Source organism: Cynocephalus volans, chromosome 8 (genome assembly GCF_027409185.1).
Source record: "Cynocephalus volans isolate mCynVol1 chromosome 8, mCynVol1.pri, whole genome shotgun sequence".
Classification (NCBI taxonomy): Eukaryota; Metazoa; Chordata; class Mammalia; order Dermoptera; family Cynocephalidae; genus Cynocephalus; species Cynocephalus volans.
In genome coordinates, this window is record NC_084467.1 from 16,396,757 (window position 1) to 16,424,446 (window position 27,690).

The 27,690-nt window shown below is 36.3% G+C and overlaps 1 protein-coding gene and 1 pseudogene across 8 annotated transcripts in view; one reads left to right on the plus strand and one right to left on the minus strand.

Moving 5' to 3' along the window:
• EIF4G3 (eukaryotic translation initiation factor 4 gamma 3) overlaps window positions 1–27,690 on the minus strand; it is a 311,414-nt gene that overhangs the window by 262,138 nt on the left and 21,586 nt on the right. The window lies entirely within an intron of this gene.
• Window positions 4,602–25,860, plus strand: LOC134383214 (KATNB1-like protein 1; annotated as a pseudogene).

The window sequence follows — 27,690 nt, forward strand, 5'->3', positions numbered from 1 at the left end:
ATATCACTAAAGTTACAGAAGGATAAAAAAAAGAGCGAATAGGATAAAAGAAATACTTGGAAAGATAACAGCCTAGAATTTTCCAGAAATAATGAAAGATATCAAACCACAGATACAAGAAGCTTAGAGAAACCCTAAGCAGGATAAACATAAAACCAACCAACAAACACACATACCTGGACACATTAAACAGCTTGAAGGCAGCCAAAGGGGAAATAAAAGAAATATTACAGACATACTCAAGTACAAAGATAAGAATTACAGCAGACCTCATCAGAAGCTATGCAAACCAGATTTTTTCACCACTTCAAAGTAGTGAAAGAAAAAAATTGTCAACCCAGAATCTTATATGCAGAAAATATTTTTCAAATATGATGGTAATATAAAGATTACTACTGGAATCTTTGAACTCTAAAAAGTAAACACCCCTTTGGGGAGGATGGACTTATAAAATAATAATAAATAAAATTCTTAAAAATAAAAAATAATTGTTTTAATAATAAAAAAATTAAAAATACTTAAAGATCACTGTCATAAATACAAAGTTGTCCATGCTAAACTAAAGATAAATATGTTAGATATTTTTTACATGAAATTCAATATTGCCACAGTAAAAAATGTTTTTGTCCTTGAAATGAGGTTAAAAACTGAGAAGTTCAAATGTTTTCTTTAATAGTCAAATGAAAGTCTATCATCTAAAAACACTTCCTGTTAACTTGATACTTCTTGTCTAATCTATAGTTTGGAATACTATGGAAGAACTGAAGTAACTAAAAGAAAATGAAATAAGCCTAGGAAAAATTGCTGAACAGTAAAACATTCTCTCTGAACAGTACAATTATGGTTGATTTTTTTTTTCTTTACAACCTTAAAGCTTCCAAATTTTCCATTATAAACATTTATTACTTTTGTTTCAAATGAAAGAAAATCATATTAAACAAAAATGACAATATACCAGAGTTAAGTAATATTACATTTTACACACAGGGCCAAGGTTAAGCACAAACCCTGTTTTCTTCATGCCACACCAGCTTGGAATATCTTTGCTGCTTATAGGAAAGTGACCATAGTCCTACCTTTCACAGTGCTGAAAATCTGAAAGGAGCAGCTTCTAGCTTACATATCCCACCCACTGCCACTACCTCCAACAGTTGAAAAAGGGACTAATAACAGACCAGATTTTCAGGCAGCTGTTTAAACCCACAGGTCACAAATACTAAGGTTTGAAAAATATCTGATGTACTGAGAATAAAGCACCCAGGAGATGGTTCAATGTACTCTATTCCTCCCCATTATCCTAATAACAAGCACTGCTATTCTCATTTATCAACAAAGTAAAAATATCAGAACTCAGATACTTAAAGATCACTGTGATTATATTTCCCAGGCCTTGAACTGTACTGCCAGATTTACACTGTGAATTTCAATGTCATTGCTCTTCTATGCTAATGCCCACCAACAGAGAACAGACCATATTTAGTAAAATCTCACATAAAAATTTTACTTTACTGAGTAAAATAATTTAAAATGGTCTTGACCCTGCCCTTTAGAAGATTAAAATCTTAAGAGTTCAAAATATTGGCCACTAATATTCAGATTAGCTCGTTCAAACTACACATTCCTATTTCTTAGTCATGAGACTTAATAACTCTATCCAGAAATATGAGTTGGAAGTAAGTTAAGAAAATACCTTACAGGCTGAAGAAGTACACACACCCACCAATTGAGATGTAATAATTCTACTGATTTCTTCTTCAGGCAAAGTAAAACTAAGGATATATATATAGAAAACTCAAATATACATATAGAGTAAACACAGAAAGATATATATTGGGCTAATAAATCCCAAATTCAGGACAACAGTTACCTCTGGTGAAAGAGATAAGCAAGTGATCAAGAAGGGCACATGCAAGGGACTGATAATATTTTGTTTGTGAAGGCACCTGATGGATACATGGGTTTACTATATCATAGTATGTTTTTGTATATCTGAAGTACTTTAAAATGCTTTTTTTAAAGTTTTCAAACCAGATGTGCTACTCTGCATCTCCCTAAGCACAACATAAATTTCATGTAAAACCACCATCATCATGCTATTATTGCAGCTTCAAAGAGGGGAAATATGTCCCACCACATATGCTGAACTTACACGCTGCCTCCATTCATGACAAGCAAATGCCTTTTTTAACAGTGACATAACCCATTTTCATCACCTATTCAGTGAGGTCACTACCACCTGCCTAGTCATAGAAGTATTAGAAAAGTTAAATGGGACTAAAAAATAATAATCCACATAGAATATTTTTATCAAATGTTAGTTATTATTAATGGTAACAGCTCAAGTATAAAAATGCAAAAACATGACTGTGTGTATTTACTAATTCTACAGTCTTCACATGTGGATTTATCCCTGATAACGTACACATTTTCTCCCACTCCCAATTCGTGGAATAAGCTTGCGAATGAATACATGTATGATTAATATGGGTAACATAACACATCCAGCTCCCAGAAATCTAATAAATCATGTCATAAATCTTCATACACAGTGTTTAAAAAGCTCCCTGTTCACAGTATAAAGACTTCTTTCTAACAAGCCTTTATTTATTGGTGTCTACTTTGTCTCTAGCATTGACAGACCCTTAAGGATATAGAAACAAGGAACTTAGTTCCTGCCTTAAGTAGTTGTTCTAACGGAAAAAAGCAGAGAAATAATAAAATCACAATACACTGCCCAAATGCTGGACAAGGTTACCCAGAACTGTTAGTAAGGCAAGTAACACAAGTAGAAAGAAGTAGGAAGCATCACCATACTGATAGGTATTCCCTGCCACATAGCTCCTCCTCTTCATCCTTTCCCTTGCCCACAATTCTGCTAGTTCTGATCCTTTCTGAAAGCAGAAATAAAAGCAGTATTTACCCTTTAATATACTACAGAACTGAACTGAGCCACTAACCACATGGGGCTATTGAACACCTGAAATTTGACTAGTGCAAGGTAAGATGTGCTGTAAGTAGAAAATATACATTAAAGTGCAAAGACTTATTACAAAGAAGAGAATGTAAAATACAGTATCTCACTAATAATTTTTATAATAATCACATCTTGAAATGATAATATTTTGGATATATTGGCTTCAAAAATGTTATTAAAATGATTTCTCCTGTTTCTTTTTACTTTTTAATATGGCTAACAGAAAAATCTAAAATTACATGAGTGGCTCACATTTTATTCCTATTGGGTATCATTATCTATAAAAAATTAAAACTGTATACATAATGTACCTCAGAAGTACTAAATAAGTATTAGTTGAATGTGAATCCTAGATTGAAACTTCAATAATAAATATTAGCTAATCTATAACTAAATCCAAATTTAATCTTTTTAAAATCAAACATTAAAAAAAAGACCTAGGTTGTCAGAATTCTAATAAACTGCTGCACACGTTTATGAAATGACAATGACACTCATTAACCCACCAAATTAAAACCATAAAACTCTACTTTTCTAGATTAATTAATATGCAGTACAATTGTTCCTCTTCCTATTACACTGAATTACACTAGAAATGTTTACCCAAGTCAGGCCATAACATCAAGACCCAAGCTCTTTTTATAAGAAAAACAGAAAACATCCTGAAAACAAGGGTTTGCTGACTAATGTAATCCATTTAAATTACCTGTAAGTGCATATTTATAGAATCTGTCCCCTGAGGCTAAAAGTCAAAGCTCCTATTCTATGACGTCTAGAGAGAAGCCATGAAAATTAATTCATTAGATACATGAATCACACTGACCTGAGTCCCTCAAGACTGACATGAAGGAAAATGAGGACCAAAGTAAGAAGAAAAAATGCACAAATTCATTCCAAGCAAAAAAAAGATAATCCCTAAAGCCCTCCTTCCCCAAGTCAAGGAGATTCACATGGCTGAGAAGACTCTGAACAGATCAAACCAAAGGGACTATGTATGAACAGATCTTAACATCCAGGGACTCTAAGAGCCGACTAGGCATTCCCTCATCTCAGGCCTAAAGACACTAGAAAACTGTCACTCTTCTACTCAATATCCATATATATACGTAAGTCTCAAAGGCCTGAAAACTGGACCCCAAGAATCTCTGCAATCTATATCACTAAGTCACAGAACCAAGGCAGTCTTCTTGCCAGTACTCTATAACACAAACAAAATGTTATTTAAGGGCTGGACGTGACCTTAGAAAAAAGAAAAATGCCAGTGCTGACCACAACACTTACAAATAATAATGGTCAAGTGGTTCCATATTCCTTGGTGATGTTGTAATGAAGCAAAGAATTAATCAAGGTGTGTATAATTCAAAGGGATATTTTGATACCAGGCTTCCTTTGACATAAGAACACACCCAAAATAACCTCAGCTTGGATTAGGTACAAACCAACACCTATGCTCTTATGGAACCCTTTGCTTTTCCTTAATACAGTAACTATCACACAATATTGCAATTATCTCTTTAATTGTCCATCTCTCTCACCATACTGCCAACTCCAAACATCTCTGACACCTAATATAATATCAGACACATTACTGAATGCTTGAAAAATATTTGCTAACTGAATGAGTAATATGGAGCTATGGTGTCCAATACAGCAGCCACTAGCTATGTCTAGTGATGATACTTGTGGTAAGTATGATGGAGGAACTAAATTTTAAATTTATTTAATTTTAATTACTTTAAATTTATATTTAAACAGCTACATGTAGCTAGTGGTTGCCATATTGAACAGTGTAGCTACAGAATGTTTTCGTCATCACACAAAGTCCTATTGGACAATGTTGATCTGGAGTGGCCACTGATTCTGGAGGCACATGAATGGCCTACTAATTCATACTTTTTCCCTAGTAGGATTACTGTTGAGAGAGAAAAGAAAAGAAAAATGTTTAAAATACGCTCATCCTTAAAATAAGTAATATAATCAAGGTAAAAGAATTCTTCTACAAGACTGTCTCTAATATCAATTGTATTTAAATTTTTTTCTAATAATTCTTTATTGCTTAGATTTGTTTGGTTACCAACCCCCTTCTACCACATATCTCCCTATCGTGTCTAAAAGAAAGTCCTTAGTAACAAAAAGGGTCACTACTTATTTTTAGAAAAAGAGAAAAAGGAATAAGGGACTATTTCTGCCCTAATCACAGGCTAATAAAATACAAAGATCAAAAAAGAACACTGGGGTTAATTTAGTCTACTTAATCAATTTTACAGAGGAAGAGACTGAGCACAAAGAAGTAAAATAATCCCATAGAGAAGAACAGACGTTAGAAGCAGACTGATCAGGTAAGGGAAAAGAAAAGGCAGGGTACAGAGAAAGCCAGGAAAGTTTAGTGTTTTTCACAGGATTACGGAATCTTACCCACAATATGAAAGTAGTTCACATTTAAAAGGGAATGATAAGCATCAGTGAAAGGTCAAGAAATATCCTAAACTAAGTACTAAAGTTTTGTCTTGTGTAAGAGATCTTAAGTTTTTCCTTACAAACCTTACTTAAATGCTTCTGTAGCAATTTACTTTTTCTTTCCATAATATTATCATGTAATTATTTATTCCTACTAGTCAGAAACTATTTATTCCCATCAGTCAAAGTAGATTTGAATTAGGCCACAAATATAAGTGACTAAAACTGCAAGCAGAAATATTTACTATTTTCAATGGAGAGAGAATTCCAAAAGCAAGGTTAGAACATAAACACTGAAAATGGAACTAAGGAGAGAGAAATAATTTGCCTAATTAAGAATGAAATCTCTTCTGTCATCCTGAAAATACTATGTGAATGAAAACTAAAGTAGGAGTGTTACTTAAAAGATTTTCATTAAGTCATGAATTATAAATATATAGAATGGGAAGAATAATTTTAAGTTCTCTTATTATTACTTTGCTATGGGTAAAAGCAAATTCAATGAAATAAATACTAAGATTTTTTAAAACGAAAAGACTGACAAATAGGTATTATTTTGACATATTATTCACATAGCTTGAGATGGCAAATACTAAATTTTGTTTTTCAAAGAGCCTCCTTTGTAGGAAATTTGTACATCTGATTTCTTACATATGAAGCTATAAGAACGCTTTTATCTTTCTTTTTTATCTGCTGTCCCAGAGTGACACCTACTACTGGTATAGTCCCAGAGCAAGGATGCAATCAATGACTTTCTCTCAGCACCAGGTCCCAAATCCTGGCCCTACTGCCTGGGGAAAGAAAGCTTTTAAATCTGATCACAAAACATACCAAATCTAGAGCTGAATTTTCTTTCACTGAAATATGCCAGATGAAATGAGAACTTTCCTGACAATACAAAAGGTAAACAAATTAACGGTTAGCGACATAAAAATTCTTATTTTCCTATACATATTTTTATCTTCCATCATGTTAATTTCTATAATTCATTTCAATATTCATATCTGTTAAAGACGTGTTAAGTAATAAAAATACTTTTAAAATATTTACTTTTTAAAAAATCAAACAGAGGGCCGAGCCCGTGGCGCACTCGGTAGAGTGCTGCGCTAGGAGCGCGGCGACGCTCCCACCGCGGGTTCGGATCCTATATAGGAATGACCGATGCACTGAGTGCCGGTCACAGAGAAAAAAAAAAAAATCAAACAGATTACAAGTAAAACAACAATTTTACAATGAACTGGGGGGGAGAGTGGCCAGGGAGGGGAAGCAAATAGCTGAAAAACTTCTTGCGAAGAAGATTTATTCTATGTTCATTTCAACTATTTTTCAAGTTCATCACTAGAGATGTCAACATTCTTTGACACATCAAAGACTTTACTGGTGAATTACTGAATACCAAAAAGTTGAATAAAATATACTATTAAAATATAATTCTGTTATTTGGGTTATGACTCAATCATACTGCTTAAAATTCTCTTACATGTGGGTGTGTGGGCTGGAGTAAGAAGCATTTAAACCAGACTACATCTCAAAAAACCTACTTCATTCACAATCTTCCTTTTCAACAGCTAGCAAATACGTAACAGACTTCTTTTGTTTTAATTTTAATGAATTGCCATTTAACTGTTTCATGTAAATATCTGTCTGCCCAAAAAGATTAAAGCTACTTTAGAAAGAAGCTGTTTGTCTTAACAGGTATATTTGTCACCTTCTCTTCCTTTTTTTTTTTTTTTTTTTTTGTTAACTTACACTCAACAAAGACACCCACTGATGGAGTTTGGATGTGTTGTCCCCTCCAAAACTCATGTGGAAATTTAATCCTCAGTGTGGCAGTACTGGAAACTGACTGAGTCATGGGGGCAGATCCCTCATGAATGGATTAATGCCCTCCCTGAGGTGGGGGTCCTGAGTGAGATCTCGCTCTATTAGTTCTTGCGAGAGGTGGTTGTTTATAGGACCTTGGCACCTCCTCTCTCTCTCTCTCTCTCTCTCTCTTGCTTCCTCTCACCATGTGATCTGCTTGTACCTGCTGGCTGCCTGCCATTTTCCACCATGAGTAGAAGCTGCCTGAGGCCTGTGCCAGATTCAGTTGTCCCAGAATCGAAAGCCAAATAAACCTCTTTTCTTTATAAATTACCCAGTCTCAGGTATTTCTGTTATAGCAACACAAAACGGACTAATATACCCACCCTCTCTTCCAAAGCTCCAAAGTGAATAATAGAGTGGAACAAAGAACTAGGTGAACAGTAAGTACTCAAAGAACTTAATTTTAAAACATAAATTACCACTGACTTAAGCACCTACTATGAGCCCATCATTCTGCTGGGTACATCTTCATAAAAACCCAACGTGCTAGAGCTGCTAGTTGTCCCCCAATTTCTGCTTCTACCTTTTTTCCTTGATAAAAGTGAAAGTAATAAATGAATCTTCTGGTAAGTGCTCTTTAAAGGAGGAGGCATCTCTTTGTCCTTCCCCTCCTCTTTCCTGATAATTGAAATACAAAAGAAGATTGCAGAAGCAACCCTCTTGGACCATGAGGTATATGTGGCCAACAGAGAGCATGCTCGAAGGACAGAAGCTAGAATCCCTTACACCTCTGAACGCCACAATGACTTAGGAAATGGTAACATGCTAATTAGTGGAAGAATTCAGATTAAAATTTTTAAAATTTCTCCATCACACACTAAAGAACATGTTGATAAGTTCACTTCTGTAGCACACATAATTTTTTTAAAATATGAGGCGGGCTTACAGTATTTTTAACAATCCTTAATAATGACAAACGCTTTAGGAGCCAGGACTATGTCTTACTCATTTGCACAAAGCCCTGAACACAATAAACTTGGCTGAATTAAAAAAGTTCACTTCAGGGCCAGCCAGTGGCTCACTTGGGAGAGTGTAGTGCTGATAACACCAAGGCCACAGGTTTGGATCCCTACATAGGGATGGCCAGTTAGCTCACTTGGGAGAACGTGGTGCTGACAACACCAAGTCAAGGGTTAAGATCCCGTTACTGGTCATCTTAAAAAAAAAAAAAAAAAAAAAAAGTTCACTTCATAATGGGGAAAAAAGAAACAAAACAGATAACCCAAACCAATCTATTTCAAAAGGAAACAACATCTTTCTCTTCTCATTTGCCAAACCCTATTCCACTATTAATCTAGAAAAGAAACTCAAAGGACATATCAACTGAGAAGTAAAGGAATCAATTCACTTCTGGATCATTAGAAGTCAAAAATTTAAACTGGAATAGTTAAGAGTCTATTTGGAATAGACTCCAAATCTAACAATAAGCATCATGATGGTACTCAAAGCTCTCAGAAAAGGTATTGTCCATAACTAAGCAAACACCAATTTAATAACATGTATATAATATGCAAGACCTAAATTAACTCACAATTGACCATTCTAATTTTCTAGGCCAGGGTCTTAACTCTAGTTGCCTAGCTAAAACTCTATCTCCAAAATCTGATTCAGATCTAGATAATTTTTTAAACTGCAAAACTGATTCCAATGAACAGTCGAGATTGACTACTACTATCCTAGCCTTACTAATCACTAAAATTATCCTAATTAAGGGACCATTTTTTTCAATTTGGAAAAAAAAAAAGTAGAAAATACTTCCTTGGGTCACTCAAGTCTAATGAAAATGTTATTTCTCATTGCTCAATGACTAAAAAAACTAACAAATAGTTCTCACATTCTTAAAAACACTCTTCTGTTAGTTTGATGCTGTCTTCTCTCAACAAGAGTATGTCATAATTTGTCCTTCTCAGGAAAATATAATGTCCTCTAGACATTTGTGGATAAACAACACAATGACAAATGTTTATCTGATTTTTCAATTGCAAAAATGGCAATAAACTAAAAAAAGAGCAGCGTAGGAACAATAAAATGTTCCTTTCACTAAAATGCAAGGTCCCAATAGCACATGCAGAGTAATTTATGCAGCAGTTTATAAAAAGATAAAAATAAAAGTAAGCAGTTTTCAGCAATGAAGACTACCATTTGAAAATGAGGCTATATTCCATAAACTGCACAAAATAAGATCTGAGAAAAAGCACATTTCCAAGATAAGGACTGAAATGTGGTTAATTACTTCCCTGTTTTATGAAAGCTTTGAAGCTTCAATTAAGCTCTTCAGATAAGGAATAAGAGCAAAAAAAGAGTCGTTAGCAGTTATTTAAATAAAAACCAACCATCACTTTACAAGCATCCAAGGGAAAAATAAGGTGCTCTAAAAGTTACCCATCAATTTGAGAATGATTTAATAAATGGGTAACTAATACCCTACTATACTATACATATTTTTTAAATGAAGATTAGCTATAATCTTCAATCAATACAGCTTACAATTATCAAGCCAACTGTTCAAGCACTTTACATGTTAATGCTAACCTTCAAACAATCCTAGGAACAATTATTCTTCCCATTTTTCAAAATAAAAACCTGAGGTGCAGAGGCAAAATAGTCTGCCCAAGGTCACACTATATAAGTGAAGAGCTGAGATCCAACTCTAATGGTCCAGTTCCAGACACTGGGGCTCTTAAGCCACTCACCAAATTGCTTTTCTTTCTGTGTTGTCTAAAATAAGCATCTACAACACAACAAATTAAACAAGCAAGCTACAAAATAGAGTGTTTAAAAAGAACATTCCCGGGCTGGCCAGTTAGCTCAGCTGGTTAGAGCACAGCCTGGTAACACTAACGTCAACGGTTGAGATCCCCAAACCGGCCAGCCGCCAAAAAAAAAAGTGAAAAATACATTCCCATTTCTTTTTTTTTTTTTTTTTTTATAATTTATTTTATTTTATTATTTTTTATTTATTATTATTATTTTTTAAAGATGACCGGTAAGGGGATCTTAACCCTTGACTTGGTGTTGTCAGCACCACACTCAGCCAGTGAGCTAACCGGCCAGCCGTATATGGGATCCGAACCCGGGGCCTTGGTGTTATCAGCACCGCACTCTACCAAGTGAGCCACGGGCCGGCCCATACATTCCCATTTCTATTTTCTTTCTGTATGTGTACATAATACTTCTATGTACCAAGAAAAGAAGTGAGAAAAAGACTTTTATTTAAATGAGAAGTTTCCTACCAAGAGGGGAATAAAAGATTAAGATTATGCTTACTTACTGATTAAGATGCAAGATGTTACAGTACACTTTCTAGTTTACATTTATATAGTAAAGAACCATGACGAAAACAAAACAAAACAACAGATCCAACCCTGGAGGAGAGAGGTGGTCCAAGGAACAGAATGAGAAAAATTAACAGTCACAAGGAGCTTTTCATCTCACACAAGTCCATCAAGTCGTACTACTACCAACGCAATAAAGTTATGCAAAGGCAAACCTCAACTCTTTTAAAGATACTAACCTCCCTAGAGAAAGAGTTATTTTTAGGATTTCCACTTCATAATACCTATTTTTGAGGAGACAATATTGATCCAAAATCATAAATAAAATGTATTTGGGAAATATCCTGCATGAGAAACTCCACAAAATTATATGCAAACAAAAAACTGACTGTAATGCAAACTGAACATAAATTATCTTAACAGAATTACTTCTACTTTTATTAATACTTTTGTTTAAAAGATTATTCCAACGCCTCATCCTTCTTTCATAAATATGAATGAAAACCACTAATCACCAGACATTAAGAAAGTAAGGAATGAAGATAAAAAGCAGAACCAACCCTCAAGGGGAGAAATGGTGCATGGAACAGAAAATGGTTAAGATTTCCAATTAGTATCTCTGTGAAGATTCAAGATAATAGTTATAAAATAAGGTGCAACCGCTACCCCAAAAAAGGATCAGAGAACAAAAGTTGTCAGTGTTTAAAAAGTGACTATCAAAGTTGTTGTATTTTTTTTTTATTTATACACCTTTCAATTTAGCGGTTCTATTTATAGAACTCTATCCTACTAAAATACACATATATACAAAGACATATGTACAAGAACATACACTACAGATTTTAATATCAAAAATATCTCTAAAGGGCCGACCCCGTGGCGCACTCGGGAGAGTGCGGTGCTGGGAATGCAGTGGCGCTCCCGCCACGGGTTCAGATCCTATATAGGGATGGCCGGTGTGTTCACTGGCTGAGCGTGGTATGGGTGACACCAAGCCAAGGGTTGCCATCCCCTTACCAGTCACAAAAAAAAAAAAAAAAAAAGTCTAAAAAAGCTACATATATATCCATCAATAGGAAAAGAAATAAATGATGGCACAAGACTAAAGAATAGTCTACATGTGTAAACACGGCAAAGATTTATATGATACGAGAACAAGCAGTTACTAAGCACATGCAGTATAACACTATTTATATCCTTTTTAAACAATATGTAATACAATAATAGTAATAGCTATTACTATAGCTATATTACTATATAACACTAAGTGCCCCACACTATTTTAAGCACTTTAAATGTATTAACTCATTTAATCCTTACAACAACTCAATGCACTAAAGTCTCTAATTACCCCATTTCTACAAATGAGGACACTGGGGCACAAAAAGGTTAAATCTCTTTCCCAAGGTACACAGCACTAAATGAAGAATGCTGGGACTATCTATGGTCTATGGGCTTCAAAATCCACCAAGATCTCACACTTCTCATTTCCAGCAGTTAGGACACAAAGCACAGAGTTCAGCTCCATAGTCCATCCTCTAAAAACCTCTTTCTTTCTCATTCTCTCTCTCCCTCTCATAATTTGTAAATGCATACAAAAAGGCCTGTAAGAACAGACACAACAAACTGTCAACTGTGATAACATTTAATAATGTGAGTGTAAGTAAAGAGAGTTTTACACATTTTAAAATACATATTATGAAGGTATCAATCTATATAATTTGTATTCTTTATAACACACATATATTTTGCTAAGTTTTAAACCTAAACCAAGATATCAAAAAATACATGAGCAGATAATTTTCAAAACAAGAAATAAAGCTAGTAAACATGGAGGGAGCAACTAAACTTTACTACATAATAAAAGAAATGCAAATTAAAATTGTGTATAATTTCCACCTATCAAATCAACAAAAATGGGAAAACTACAATATTTAATGCTGGTAAAGGTACAGCAGGCAGTAGGATACACTGCTGGTAAAGTGAAAATACATATCCGGCAATATACAGCAATTATCCTAATGGTCACACCTGTTGACCCCAAAATTTTTACTAATACCTGAAATACTGAAAAACATTATGCACAAAGACTTTAGTTTCAGCATTCCTTTTATTAGAAAAATTGTTAACTTAAAAAATCTACCAATAAGGGGGCCGAGCCCGTGGCGCACTCGGTAGAGTGCTGCGCTGGGAGTGCAGCGACGCTCCAGCCGCGGGTTCGGATCCTGCATGGGAATGACCGGTGCACTCACTGGCTGAGTGCCGGTCACGAAAAAACGACAAAAAAAAAAAAAAAAAAAAAAAAATCTACCAATAAGGGACGTGTTTTAAGTAACTTGTGGTATAGCCATGTAATTACATATTAAACCATTAAAGAAGCCCTCAAAACATTTATTGAAATGTGAATATATCAATAATATGTTAAAACAGAAAAAAATAGCTGCATTTACAGTATGATTTGCAGCTATGCAAATACATATGTGTACATATATGCATGAAATATGCCAACACATGTGTACATAAATATGTACACATAAACAGAAAATTCCTTCAAGGAAATTTGTCAAAATGTTATTAACAGTTATCAAGGAATTGTGGAATTATGAGAGTGATTTTTTTCCCTGTGTTTTCTACAATGATCACATATAGCTTTTCTGGGAAACGGGGCTTTTTTTTTTTTTTTTTAAAGCAGAAAAGCCTTTTCTCTTCATCACGCTGAAAGAGAAATAAATGAAGTAGTGGGTACCTGCCCATCCAGATATAGAGTATCTTACTGGTTGCTAAGCAGCAGATCCTAGCATTCCTACATCATGCCTATCTCTAGTCATAAGCAGAAAGGACAGGAACTGAGTCACAATCACGCCCTCTCCAAATGGGAGTGTATTCACTCTGGAGAGTGGCCTGAAGAACACATACAGCAACTTCAATTCTCCATCTCCCACCTTAACAACGTAGGCTTACTTTTAACGTGGCACAGTACTCCTCACACAAGCTGCACTTTTCTAATCCTCCAGTATATGCCACCCACTCCATCCCTGAAGGATGATTTGTATTTCAGTAAATTCACCCACCAGACCAGAAATGATCGTCATTCTGGACACTTCTCTGTCATCAACTGACACAGACAGGTAAGCCTTGCTGCTTTCTGAAAACGGCCAATCCTGCTCGGTGAATGACAGCATACACTAAAATTTCTTACTGCTGCAGAGAATGGGTGGTTCCCTGCTAAAGATATAAATCCCAATACTCTATAGCATTACCTCCCAACAGCAAAATCTACATTGCAGAACCATTCCACAAGAGAGCCCAATTTTTGTGGCAACAACCATAAGAGAATTCTGACCTGGGGCACTCTCCCCAAGCTTCTCCTCCTGCCTCATCATAGGAACCACTGCAGCTAAGTCCTATACTATGCCCACTCCTAATGCAGCAGCAGCAGCCATTTTTGACTCAGCCCTGCTGCAGCCACAGATGAAAGCCAGGACAGCAAGGACAAGTTGGCAAAGGACTTTAAAAAGGAATCTCCATTACTAATAACAATAGATCAGGCATTATAAAAAATGTTGTACTAGTCTGCCATGTCATTAAAATAAGGTTTTTTCTAAATGATGCCTATATTAAAGTACTTTAAACTGTTTCTCATGGTGTCATGAAAACAAATTTGAAGAACTCTAGTTCAAGAGAATATAAGATCAGCAGTAGTTTTGATATTATGGTAAAACAAAAATTAATTTAATCAGAATGTTTGGAGAACAATGCTTAATTAGTTAAGTTTAATAGTTAATGACAAAAAAGCTCTCTCTCCCTGCCTTTGATTCCCTGTTTAAAGTCTACAAATTTATTTTTAATCCTTTTTACTCATAAAAAAATGAACATAATTTAATCTGTCTTTACTAAATGAGGAACTTGCAGGGAGTCAAATTTAGCTTAGTTTCATTTTTCAAAATAAAAGTAGCATTATTTTACTGATTATAAAAGTGACATGTGGCTAAAATGAACAAAACATCACTCACTACAGAAAAAAACTGAATCACTTAATCTGACCAGCAACCACAGATAACCAAATAAACATCCTGTTGTATAACCAAGCCCTTTTTTAATATATTTTTAAAATAAAATTTAATCATACATGCCACTTTCAACTGGATTCCACACAATAAATGTGGACTTCATGTCAATAAATGTTTCTGCAACATTTTTAATGGTTATATATTATTTCCATATATGTACAGCCCATAATTTGCCCAAAGTCCTATTACTAGGCCTTTAGCATGTTTATATTATAAATGCTGGACATGACGACAATCAAAATTTTAATTCATCACCTTGGTTAGAGCGTGGTGTTATAACACCAAGGTCAAAGGTTCAGTTCCCCATACGGGTGAGCCACCAGAAAAAAAATTGTTTTTATTTGATCACCAACTTTCAAAGTACAATTCCGTAAGAGCAGATGATATAAGAAACAATACTGATTTTAAAGTAATCCTTGAATATATGGTGAAACAATCCCTTAGAATACTACCAAGATTTCATATAACAATAGTCCAACTTCTGTTACATCACCTGGGGCACAAGTACCTAGGTCAAGCTGTCTCACCCACTACACCTGGGAAAAGAGATTAATTTCTGTCTGTCTTACCCTAGATACTGATTTAGTAAAACAGACAAGTTCAAACAAAAGACAGTAGCAGAGCCTGGGGAAAAATTCAAAGCAATTCCATGATATAAAACTGATCCAGAACTCTAATTGAACATTTCTGAGGTCCATCTTTAGATTAGAGAAAGGAGGGACTTAAAGGCTCAGAAGAGGGTCTAAAGATGCCCAAATCTATAACCGACAAGGAACCAAGCACCATGAAAAAGGCAAGCACAAAAGTACACTATGCATTCTATCACAGAAATTTAGGGTAACAAATTTATTTGGAAAGACCTACTATTTCTGGTTCTGTACCCCTTAGATGGAATTAGTCAAACTTGCTAACACTAGGAAAAGGAACCAGGAAAATAAAATGCTCCCTTTTCAGGGCCTTCAACATGAAGACTCTTTATAAAAGTGAATTCCCTCCTACCCACAGACTAGTTCCTAATGCAATTTCATTTATCCTTGTAGCCTTCATAAGTCACAGTGAGCCGGTATCTATTCCTATGACCTACAGAGCTTCCCAAAAGACTTTTCCTATGAAATCACAGTGATATTAACTAATGTGATTTTATAATACTGTATCACAAAATATGTCATCATTTGGAAAACTTACATAACTTAGTGAACCATTACCTTCCAAATGACAGATGCATGGTGTTAGAAAATAATGCATGGGTAAAAGATCCATTCAAAGTGTAAGACAGACCAATGGATTTAAGTGCATGAAAAGCTAGTGGATATGGTTTTAGGCTCCAAGTTGCAACTAAGTTTTAAGAAATTACCACTTGTCAAAGTTTTGATGCAGAAATAAAGAATATTCACAATTATCTGAGAAAGACAGTAAAATACTCCTCCCCCTCCCAACTACATATCTGTGTGAGACCAGATTTTCTTTAAACAAAACAATGTATAGCAAATGAATGCAAAAGCAGATACATGAATCTAGTTATCTCCTATTAAGCACACATTAAAAAGATTTGCAAAAATGTAAAACAATGCCACTCTTCTCACATGTTTTTGGAAATAGTTATTTTTCATTTGTAAAAAGGCTATTCATGTTAACATATAATGGACTTATTACTGTTTTTTTTTATTGAATGAATATTTTAAAATTTGTTTTAATTTCTAATACTGTAAATATCAACAAATATATCCCACATAACAAAAACTCTTTGAGGTCCTCAATAATTTAATAGCATAAAGGAATCTTGACATTAAAAAAAAAAATCTGAGAACTACTAATTTAAATCAATGATCTCACTGTATCAGTTTCCTGCAGTGTTTGTTAAAATGCAGATTTCTGGACCCCATCCAAATCTACAGAATTAAATTTTATCAGAAATTTTAATTTCTGCAAATGACTTTTATTTTTTGCACCAAAAAACATAAATTTAGATAAGCTACTTCACAATGTAAATATCTGGTGAATCAGCTTATACACGTGTTAATAAGTTGATTCCTAAATGTTCCAATGTTCCCCACTCCTTACTCAAATCTACTTTCTAATTAGATTGGAAATTTTTCAATGGCCACTCTTTCTTTGCACAGTCCTCCTAAAGTATACAGCAAGAATTAAATGTGTGCTGTCCCTGCATCAGTCCCTTTCAGCCACTTTCAGAATAAGGTGTTATTTTTGAAGGGAAGCTAAAAAGTACCACATCTCAAGAATTCCTAGACAGAAAAAAGTTCTGGGCCAAGCCCGTGGCGCACTTGGTAGAGTGCTGCGCTGGGAACGCGGCAACGCTCCCGCCCCGGGTTCGGATCCTATATAAGAATGACTGGTGCACTCACTGGCTGAGTTCCGGTCACGAAAAAACGACAAAAAAAAAAAAAGAAAAAAGTTCTCACTCACTCAGAAGATTCTAATGGCACCCTCAATAGCAGTATCACTGATTCTTATAACTTATCAACTATGGCATCTGCCATAGTAATAGTTTTTTGATAGCTGAGGTCATTTGAGAGGAGGTTGAGTTAGAGGGTTTCCGTGATCCATTCCAACCCTCACATTTTAAGATTCTGGTTCCTTTTATTCTCAATCCCAGCATTAAATAATGCTGGATACTATGGTTGTTTAGGGGCTGGAAGATGAGTCAGCAGGTGAAGCCATTTGCGAGAAGCAGTTTCATTACACTCTGAACAACAGAGAAGCCAGAAAAAGACAGCTGCCATTGTTTACATTGCTGAACATGCTGTGGGGTTTCAAAGGCCTGTAAAACCACCTATTGTCAGCAAGCTCCATTTTTCTTAGTTAAGGGTTAAGAAGCATCAGACTTAGCTAGCAGCTCCTAAAACACAAACAATCTCTTTTCACAACTAATATATATTTCAGAACTAATTATAAGTGTTTATTTACCAAAATCAGGGTTAATGGTTTAATGGAATTTGTTCATTTCTGAAGATGTCTGAACTGGACAGTGAATAAATGAACATGCAAAACCACATCTTGCAGCTAGGAATGTGCCTCTGGTTGTAATAACCCAGGTCTCTATGCAGACTACTAATATTACACATGCTCAGATGTGAGAAAAAGTGCTTCCAATAACAAAAAAGATTAAGGGCCAAAAAATTTTTTTAATCACACAATGCTATTAACTATTTAAAGCACAGAGAAAGGAATTGAAAGAAAAAAAACAAAATATGAATTGTTAATCTTTTTTGTGACAGCCAGAAAGGAAAAGCAACCTGAAACACTCAATGGAATTATCTCTTATTCTAATTTTGAGTATTTTCAACTATTTCAATTCAAAGAGCAAAAGATGGTTCAAGAATCCATCTGTCATAAAAAGGATCCCCTCCAAATACATTTCTCAAACTTTTGATTTCCAATGAAGGATTGGACTGAAAAACATCCCAACTTCTTTCTGGTTTCATATCTAATAGTTTATCTAGGCATTACACCCTGAACACAACTAGATAATTTCCCTTTTCATTTCAAAGGCAGCCAAATTAACCTAAAATTTCAACGTCCTAGCTGAACTAACAAGGAGATATAGAAACACAGTTTATCTATTATATCTATATATCTATACATCTCTTTAGCACTATGACAAAAGATGTCCTAATTTTTGCTGAGCAGGTACTTTCACTATTAAATTCCATTATTTGAATGTCAAGACAATATGCCTCAATTTTACTCACTTATAAACTATCTACCATGCACCTGCTACTAACCATGGACAAACTATAAACAAAGGCTGAAACTTAAATCAGAACTATATTTGCCCTGTCCACAACCGGGCACACCAGCAGCACCACAGGGCCTGCCCGGGTCCTGAGTTATGGAACCAAGGACCAGACCCCCCAGCCCACAACCAGGCACACTGCCAGCACCACGGGGCCTGCCCAGGGTCCTAAGGCATGGATCTGGTAACTGCACCCCCCACCCCAGCAACCAGGCACACCACCAGGACCATGGGGCCCACCTGGGGTCTTGAAGCATGGAGTCAGGGACCAGACCCCCCCACCCACAACCAGGCACACTGCCAGCACCACAGGGCCTGCCCAGGGTACTCAGGTATGGATCCGGGAACCACACCCCCCTCCCACAACCAGGCAACCACCAGCACCACAGGGCCCGCCCAGCATACTCAGGAATGGAGCTGGGGACCAGACCCCCCACACCCACACCCAGGCATACCACCAGTGCCACAGGACCTGCCCGGGGTCCTGAGGTATGGAGCCAGGAACCACACCCCCCTCCCACAACCAGGCACACTGCCAGCTCCACAGGGCCCACCCAGGTCCTGAGGCATGGAACTGGGGCTCGACCCCCTCCCACAACCAGGAACGTTGGCACACTGCCATCACCACCACCAACTAGGTAAGGAGCATGCCAAAAACATCACCCCCATGTGGGTGGCCCACCACAGCCACCAAAATAACCACAGCTGCCATGAAAGAAGCTAGATGCCACGACCACCATGCAGATGCTCCACCAGCCACTAGAGGACACTGACACAAGGAGAATCACCAGCAGAGACCAAAGAAGAGGATGTCTCTCTCTACAAAGCTCATTCCAGAGTGACAGAAGAAGCATCTGCTCTACAATAGTACTGGGGGAGCTGAACACATTTCTCAGCATTGGACAGATCATATATTCAACAAATCAACAGAGTAACCATTACTCTTTCAGAAAGAGAGAAGAAATCTAGGATAATTGGGGGGGGAGGGGGAGAGATTAGACAAGGGCCATAAAGAATAAGTATAATTTGTAACTATATATATATATATATATATTAGTGATATCGATTTGATCAACATATGTCAATGTTGAACCCCAAGAATATGTATAATCAATTATGATTCAATAAAATTTTTTAAAAAACTATATTCGCTTATTAAAACATTTAAAGACCAAGTGAACGTTAAATGCAGGTTGGATAACAACCATGGAAATTTACCCAGCTATAAGTTTTCTTGTAGCTAGAAACAAAATATCTAAAGATATTTATAAGTTTGGAAAATTGAAGATAAAAAGGTAAACTGAAAAGTCATCCTTAGGAAAAGTATACACAATCTATTTAAAAGTCCTAAAAAGGCTGGCAGTTAGCTCAGTTGATTAGAGCACAGTGTCACAACACAAAGGTCAAGGGTTTGGATCCCCATACCAGCCAGCCACCACCACCACCAACAACAACAAAATAATAATAATAATAATAATAATTAATAAATAAGTAAATAAATAAATAGTCCCAAGTAAAAATTCTAATTCACACATCAATCTTGGATTTGAATTACTCACTCCAAACATAAAACCCAATCCACCCTCCAAAAAGGCTTCAGAAGGGTCCTTCTAAAACACAAATTGGCTGTATCATTCTCCAGTATACAGCTTTAATAGCTGCCCACTGTCATCTAAGTGAACTCCAAGCTCCTTAGCTTATAAGGCCCTTCCTGTGGCCTCTGATTACTTGTCCATTTCTCCCCTCCAAACCCTTGCTCTCATAATAATGAGCAAGTCATTTTTCACTGTCCTGAATCTCTGTATGTGCTGATTCCCTGCTGGAATACTCTTTATCCCACTGCTAGACTTCATATGGCCCATTCGTCCTTCTATATTCAGTTTAGAGGTATCCCCTTCTCCAGGAAGCCTCTGAATCGCCTCATTCCTCCCAATCATCTCCCACCCATCCCCCTAAGTGATCCTTGTCCAGCTCCCATAGGCTCTGTGCTTATTACTGATTGCTATTTACTTATCTTCTGTCTCCTGAACTAGGGCTGTAAATTTCTTGAGGGCAAAGATTGTGTCTTATTTCTAATTCCTCAGTGCTTAGTCCAGGACACACTATCAGTGCACAATAAACATCTACTGAATGATTAAAGCCAGAATACATAAACAAGAAAGCAGATTTCTCTTTAGAAACTATGGAAAAAGTATCCCAAGTACACTTTGTTCTACATTCCATATGTAACAGTTTGCCAAACCACCAGCTCCCAATTGGTAAATACTGAATGAAGCAGTTCCCAACTTGTAAGCCAGACTCCTTAGGATCACAAATTCACCATCCACAGCTATTTTCATTATTTCAAAAAGCCTAAGAAATTACACATCAATCCACAACAATGAGACAGAGATCAGCTAACTAAAACAGTTTATTTTCTTCTGCTTAAAATTTATCAATTAAATGTAGTAACACTAAGTTTATCGTGCTATGGTTAATTCCTGATGAGCACATAAAGATCTTTTATTGAAAAATGTGGATTCAAATTAATGATTTCAGAATAACTACCACCCAGAATCCCCAAAGCAACATGAGTAACCAAGGGAGACAGTGATATAAATATTTTTTTTTTATTTTTTAATTATAAAGTTTGTGAATATAGAAAATAAGCAAAAGTACAGACTTAAATATAACTATCCAAACCAAAGTCCTTTAAGGACTAATTTCAGACTTACAAAGAAACACAGGTAAGAATTCCTCATCAGTCCCCAATACATAAAAACAAAGCTCAGTGGGAACCTATTCCAGAAAGCTTAAAGGTTGTGCTTCCTTGGTTCTCCTTTTTTCTCAGCAGCTTCTTCTTCTTTTCTGTAGCTTCCTCATCCTCCTCAAATAATCAGACACTGCATGGACTACTAAAAATCTCTGCCTTTCTCTTCACTCTCTCCATTATGTTGATATTATCAGATTTGTTTTTCCAACTCTTTCTGCTCATCTGACTTCCATCTCCCTATTTCCAAACATCTTCAGGTATCTCCATTTGTTTAAGTCGATCAACATTACATTCATTTCAAATCCAACATATCCTAAACTGAATTTATCTGCCCACTATCTCAAAATAAAGTATAAAATTAGATCCTACACCTTTCTTACCCCATCAATGACAGCATCATTTTCCAGTCTCAAAACCTTGGAGTCACTTTAACTCTTTTCTTCCATCAGGATATTCAAAATCCTATATTTCTTCCTTTATGATAGCTTTCTTGATATTATTGTCCTTTCCTTTTAATTTCCCTATAGACTGGATGTGCTTCGACATCTTGGAAAACCTTCAATGACCTAGCATATAGTCTCCAATCCATCCAACACAATCTTCATCTTCCTTTAATGACCAAACGTGTCAGTAGGTCTCAGGTTTCCAAAAACCTCCACTTGGTACTGGATAAAAGTACAAATTATACAGCTAGATATCCAAAGGATCTCCAAAACTGTCACATGCACTACACATTCACTGCTTTCCATTTCAACTAAGTGGGTCTTCTACCCCAAACACACCATACATCATTTCCTAACTGCTGACCAAGACTCTGTTCATGCCATTTCCCTCAACTACAGATGTCCTTCCCTTTCACTTCAAGTCTGCCCAAATCCTACTTCCCATTCTTCTATGCCTCACTAACTTTCAAGGCTCTGATCTCCTACCTCCATTTAGAAAGCACCTTAAATTCTTTAACTGTTTGACTGGAGACTCTAAGCGGCAGAGACCACATCTCAGGCTTCTTTTATATCTCAACAGCTAGCACATACCGCTATTGAATTACATCGGAACTATTGATCACTAAATAAATAATTATTGTGTGCCTACTAAGCGTCAGGCACTGTTAGCTTAATCCGTGGTATCAAAACAATGACCAGTGTTTCCCTTCTCTTCTCTACTTCTCTTACTCTTTCTCAAGATTCCACTGCTTCTCCCTTGAGCATCCTCAGTTTACCATTACCAGTTGTTCTTTTCCATTCAGTTTGGCTTTCAGTTGAATAGCAGTTAAAGTATTTCATAAATATTATCCTGGAAGACTAAAGAATCGTGACTTTTCTCTCTAAATACTCTGAGAAAAATCAGAAACAGTAACCAGCAGTATGTTTCTGAAGGCTATTTAGCCAATTGGAAGCTTCTCACAATCATCCTTATCACTGACACTAATTTTCACACCACACCAGACCAAAGCTTGAAGCCTCTGATTTCACTAAAGGCATGGGGAGACTTCCTTTCTGTACCCAGACTCTCTGTTTGATAAATATTTAATAGTTAACTGAAGAAAATGGTTTGTTATTTTAAAAGTGCTTATGAACTGTAATTTATGATGGCCAAATATTTATTTCTGTTTTGCTCCTTGAAGTAAAACAATTCACTTGACCTGGCATTCAAGATTTAACACCGTTAAAACACATTATAGATGGCTTATCTGTGAGTTCCTCAAAGAACATCTTTGTGCCTTAATTCTATCCAAAGAATTTACTCTTAGGCAAACTCAAAAAATGTGAAATACCTACATTTTCTCAATAAAATAAGCTGTTAAATATGAAAGGTAAAGACATTGGATCTGCAGGTTCCAATATAACGTAAACATAAAAGGCCCTTTGAATTCAAGTCTCTGAGCACAAAAAATGGCAAAAAACAAAAACACAAGAAACAAAAACCTCTACACATTTCCTTCTTTTATCTAGTCTTCTAATATAAGGAATCCTTTTTAAATCTAAGTATTAATATGAATTAAGAATATGATTCCTGGGAAACTCAAGATGCTGACCAAACTCAAAACTGATACCTGTGATAACCTGAAACTATACTGGAAACCGGTAAAAATAATGAAAATGAAATATCAGAACAACACAAAAAAAAAACCCACCATATTTTAATTCTCAAACTGTTTTCACCAGGAATTTTGATAAACGGAAACAAATGCTTCTTGTACCGTGTTTACTACGTCAAATAAGTTGAGTGCATTTCCTGCCTTAGAAACTTCATAGTACTTTAAGGTTTAGAAAGTATTTTCTCTTTCATTATCCCACTTAATCATTATCACGATCCTTTGAAAAAGGGGGAGACACAGTATTTTCCCCAATTTACAGAAGAGAAAACAAGAACTCAAGGAGATTATGGGATTTGCCCATGACCACATAGATTTGCCGAGTCAAGATTCATACTCCAAGTTTCAGACTCTTTATCTTTTCATTATTCCAGAGCCATAAGTATATATATATATATATTTTTTTTTTAAATGTATTTTGAGGGGCTGGCCAGTATAGGGATCGAACCCTGGGCCTTGCTGTCATCAGCACCACACTCTAACCAACTAACTGGCCAGCCCGTACACTGAAATATTTTTTAAGTGTATACTGGGCCAAAACTATTACTATTAGTTACTTGTTTGAATTCTTTAGCTGTATAACCAATAAAAAAGTTATTAAGAAGGAAATGGAAGTCCTCTAAAGGTTAAGAGAACAGTTAAGTAAATTAATATGTATATAATTAATGAAATAGTTTATGGCCATTTTAATAAGTAGGATGTCTGTCAAAATAAGAAAACATATGCCTGGTGTGGAAAAAGGCAGAAAACAAAAACTTTATGCACAGTATTGATTATGCTTTGCATATGCATAAAGCAGCAAATATAGGGTGACAGAAATGTGAGATTTTTTTCTTATCCAAGCTTCCATACTAATAATACCATTTTTATTTTAAAAAGAGCTACATGGTTATATAAGAGCTCAATTCCCCCTTTCAGCATTCCACTTCTGTCAGCACCACGCTCAGCCAGTGAGCAAACCGGCCATCCCTATATAGGATCCGAACCCGTGGCCTTGGTGTTATCAGCACCGCACTCTACCGAGTGAGCCACGGGCCGGCCCCATAGCATTCCACTTCTGAAGTAGTACTTTTAAACAGTGTAATAAAAACAATGACTGCATCCCATAAGTAGTAGTCCAGAAAATTTCTAAACTACTTTCAAAATCCTTAAATTCTATGATACTAAGAACTAAAGAACAACTTTGAATTCAATGTAGAAACTAAAGCAATTCAGGCTATAACTCTCTCTAGGTAAATTAGGAGCTTCAAATGCACTCAACTCAAATCAATACCAGATATTTTTTAAAACTGCAGTAAACATACCTAACTTTACAGAAGAATGTATTCCTGGAAAAAAAATTCTGTAAATAAAATTTTCAAACGACTTTCACAGTAGATGCATTCTTACAGAAAATGTATGTGGGCCTATATGCAACAGAAGTCACAACTAATCTAAAAGAGAAAACCTTTTAAAAATGTAGCTTTAGGGCTGGCCAGTTAGCTCAGTTGGTTAGAGAATGGTGCTCGTAACAACAAAGTCCAGGGTTCAATCCCTGTACTGGCCAGCCACCAAAAAATAAAAAATTAGCTGTAAAGAAAAATTTAATTTTCTGATCACATATTGGTTCTATTGTTCCAATCCAGCTGTTACATTAAAAATACATTATTTAGGAAGCTTGGGCTGAGGCACCATGGTACCATGAATCACCAATATTTAAGAGATTCTGGCATCTGAAACCCACAATGTTAAAAAAATGGAACTTTTGTAATAAAATCGAGGATCATCCCATTGATATTCCTAGAAAAAGGATCTCTAATTTCACTAATAAGAACATGAAGGAGGTTGAGAATCTCTAAAACAGTTGGCTGCTTACATAAATAGAACAGCTGGACAAGCTGCGAAAAGCCCAGATAAACTACATAAGATGACCCATCACAGGAAGAAAGTTCATCATCCCTTCCCAAATCCTTGTTACAGACAAAAACAGTCCCCTAAAAGTGGTGGTTGTGACATGGCAAATAAAGAAAATTAACTGGCTTATGCAGGCCACCTGCCTGAAAAATTACACCACGATAGTCAAATATATTTGCTTAACTCCAATGGTTCTGGTTTTTCACAAACACAAAGTCCATCATCAAAATATACTGGGTTTTTTCCTGAGGTTTCTCAGAATCATGAAACAATGGTCCACATTTTGTTCAGTAGGAATTTGAGACTGAATGTACCTTTAACTTTTGGGAGAAAGAGAAATATAAGTGAACTTGTAGCTTATTTGGTGAGATAGAAGATCTTGGAATTGTGGTAGATTACCTCCCTGTGCTCACCAATAGTTTATAGGAAGAAAAAAAATATATTTCACTTGGCAGTCCTGTAGACTTGTTGCCTCTATTAAAGTCACTACTTAAAAGCAAATTTGAAGAATATGTAATAGTTGGTTTAAACTGGCTTTGAGCAGTCATAAAAATGTGGTGGTCAGAACTATGATCTAAAACAGAAATTATAAAGGATGGAAATATTCAGTTTAAAACAACAATTAAGTGGATTGTGGAAACAGGAAAACCATCTTACTTTGGTTCCAGGATATACTGGCAACATAGCTAAGGATGTAAACACTTATTTATTACAGTTGCATTGAGAGATTTCATCTACGAAAGAACATTTGGTTATTCAAAACATCCCTGGACTACAGAATTTCCAAAAAAAGGTCTCATCTGAGAACTGTGAACTGTGGAAGAAGTCAAAACCATTTTTTTTTTTAAAAAGCCACATAACGAAACCACTAATGAAACCCTAACAGTCTACTTCACACTGAAGTGGAAAAAATCCAAAAGGAGTAGCTTCAACTTCAATGAAGTGAAAGTACATGATGAAGACTGCTCACCTTTGCAACATTTGAGATTTGTATGGTTATTTGGTAACATTGTTTAAGAACTACTGGGACTTATTTCAATCTTGCATAAGAATATAATTTTTTTCTACGTGAAAAAATAAGACAGGACTTACTACTAGAAACCACGAAGACCAATCATCATTAATTTTAAGACTGTGTTTTATAAAAAAACAAATGTGTGCAGCTATTTTCTTACGTTGAGAAGACTTCGAAAGTTTAAAACATCACAGCAACTTCTGGTCAAGATGGCGGAATAGACGGTCCCTAGCATCACTCTCTCCCACAAATCAACCAATTTACACTATAAAAATATAACATCAAGTGCATATGGAACAGGGAGACGTCCTGCAGGGGAGGCAGAAGCTCCACGGAGACCACATGCCCTGCGGGGCTGCCGTCGCACTCCGCCACATAGGCTTCACCACCGCCACCGGGCTCCATCCCCAGCCCAGCCTAACGCGCACAGAGCAGGGAGACTTCCTGCAGGGGAAGGGGAAGCTCTGCAGAGACCACACGCTCTGCAGTGCCTCGGCGCATCCCAGCAGCCCAGGCCAGAGTGCACGGAACAGGGAGAAGTCCACCACGGGAGGTAGCTCAGCAGAGACCACGCACCCTGCTGTACCGCCCCATGAAACAGCAGCCCGGCAGAAAACAAGCTGACCAGAGAGGTGGCTCCCCGGAGAGGCCTAAGACCCGAGGCAACCACACACGCAAGGCACTAGTGGCCAACTGAGCAGTCACTGAGGTAGCCATACCAAATTGGCAACCACAGCAACATCTTAGTCAGTCAACAGTGTCAAACCTGTGGACTGTGAAACCCCCTGCCACAATGAATAAACATCAAAGAAAAGATACCAGAAATACGAAAAATCAAGAAATACACCACCAAAGGATAACAACTCTCAAGCTCTAGATCCTATAGAACAAGAAGCCCTAGAAATGACTGACAAGGAATTTCGAGTAATAATTCTAAGGAAACTGAATGAGATACAAGAAAATTCAGCTAGACATCATGATGAAACGAGGAAAAGTATACAGGACCTGAAAGAGGAAATGTACAAGGAAATCAATGCCCTGAAAAAAAATGTAGCAGAACTTGCCAAACTGAAGAAGTTATTCAGCGAAATAAAAAACACAATGGAGAGTTGGTTTTTTTTTTTTTTAAAGATGACCGGTAAGGGGATCTTAACCCTTGACTTGGTGTCAGCACCACGCTCAGCCAATGAGCGAACCGGCCATCCGTATATGGGATCCGAACCCGGGGCCTTGGTGTTATCAGCACCGCACTCTGCCGAGTGAGCCACGGGCCGGCCCACAATGGAGAGTTTAACCAGCAGGCTTGCGGAAGTTGAAGAGAGAACCTCTGAACTTGAAGATGGGCTGTTTGAAATAACACAAGCAGATAAAAAACAAAGAAAAAAGAATGAAAGGCATGGAAGAAAATCTGAGAGAGATATCAGACAACCTTAAACGCTCAAATATCCAAGTCATGGGTATTCCAGAAGGGGAGGAAAAAGGAGATTGCATTGAAAACATATTCAACAAAATAGTGGCAGAAAACTTCCCAGGTACAGG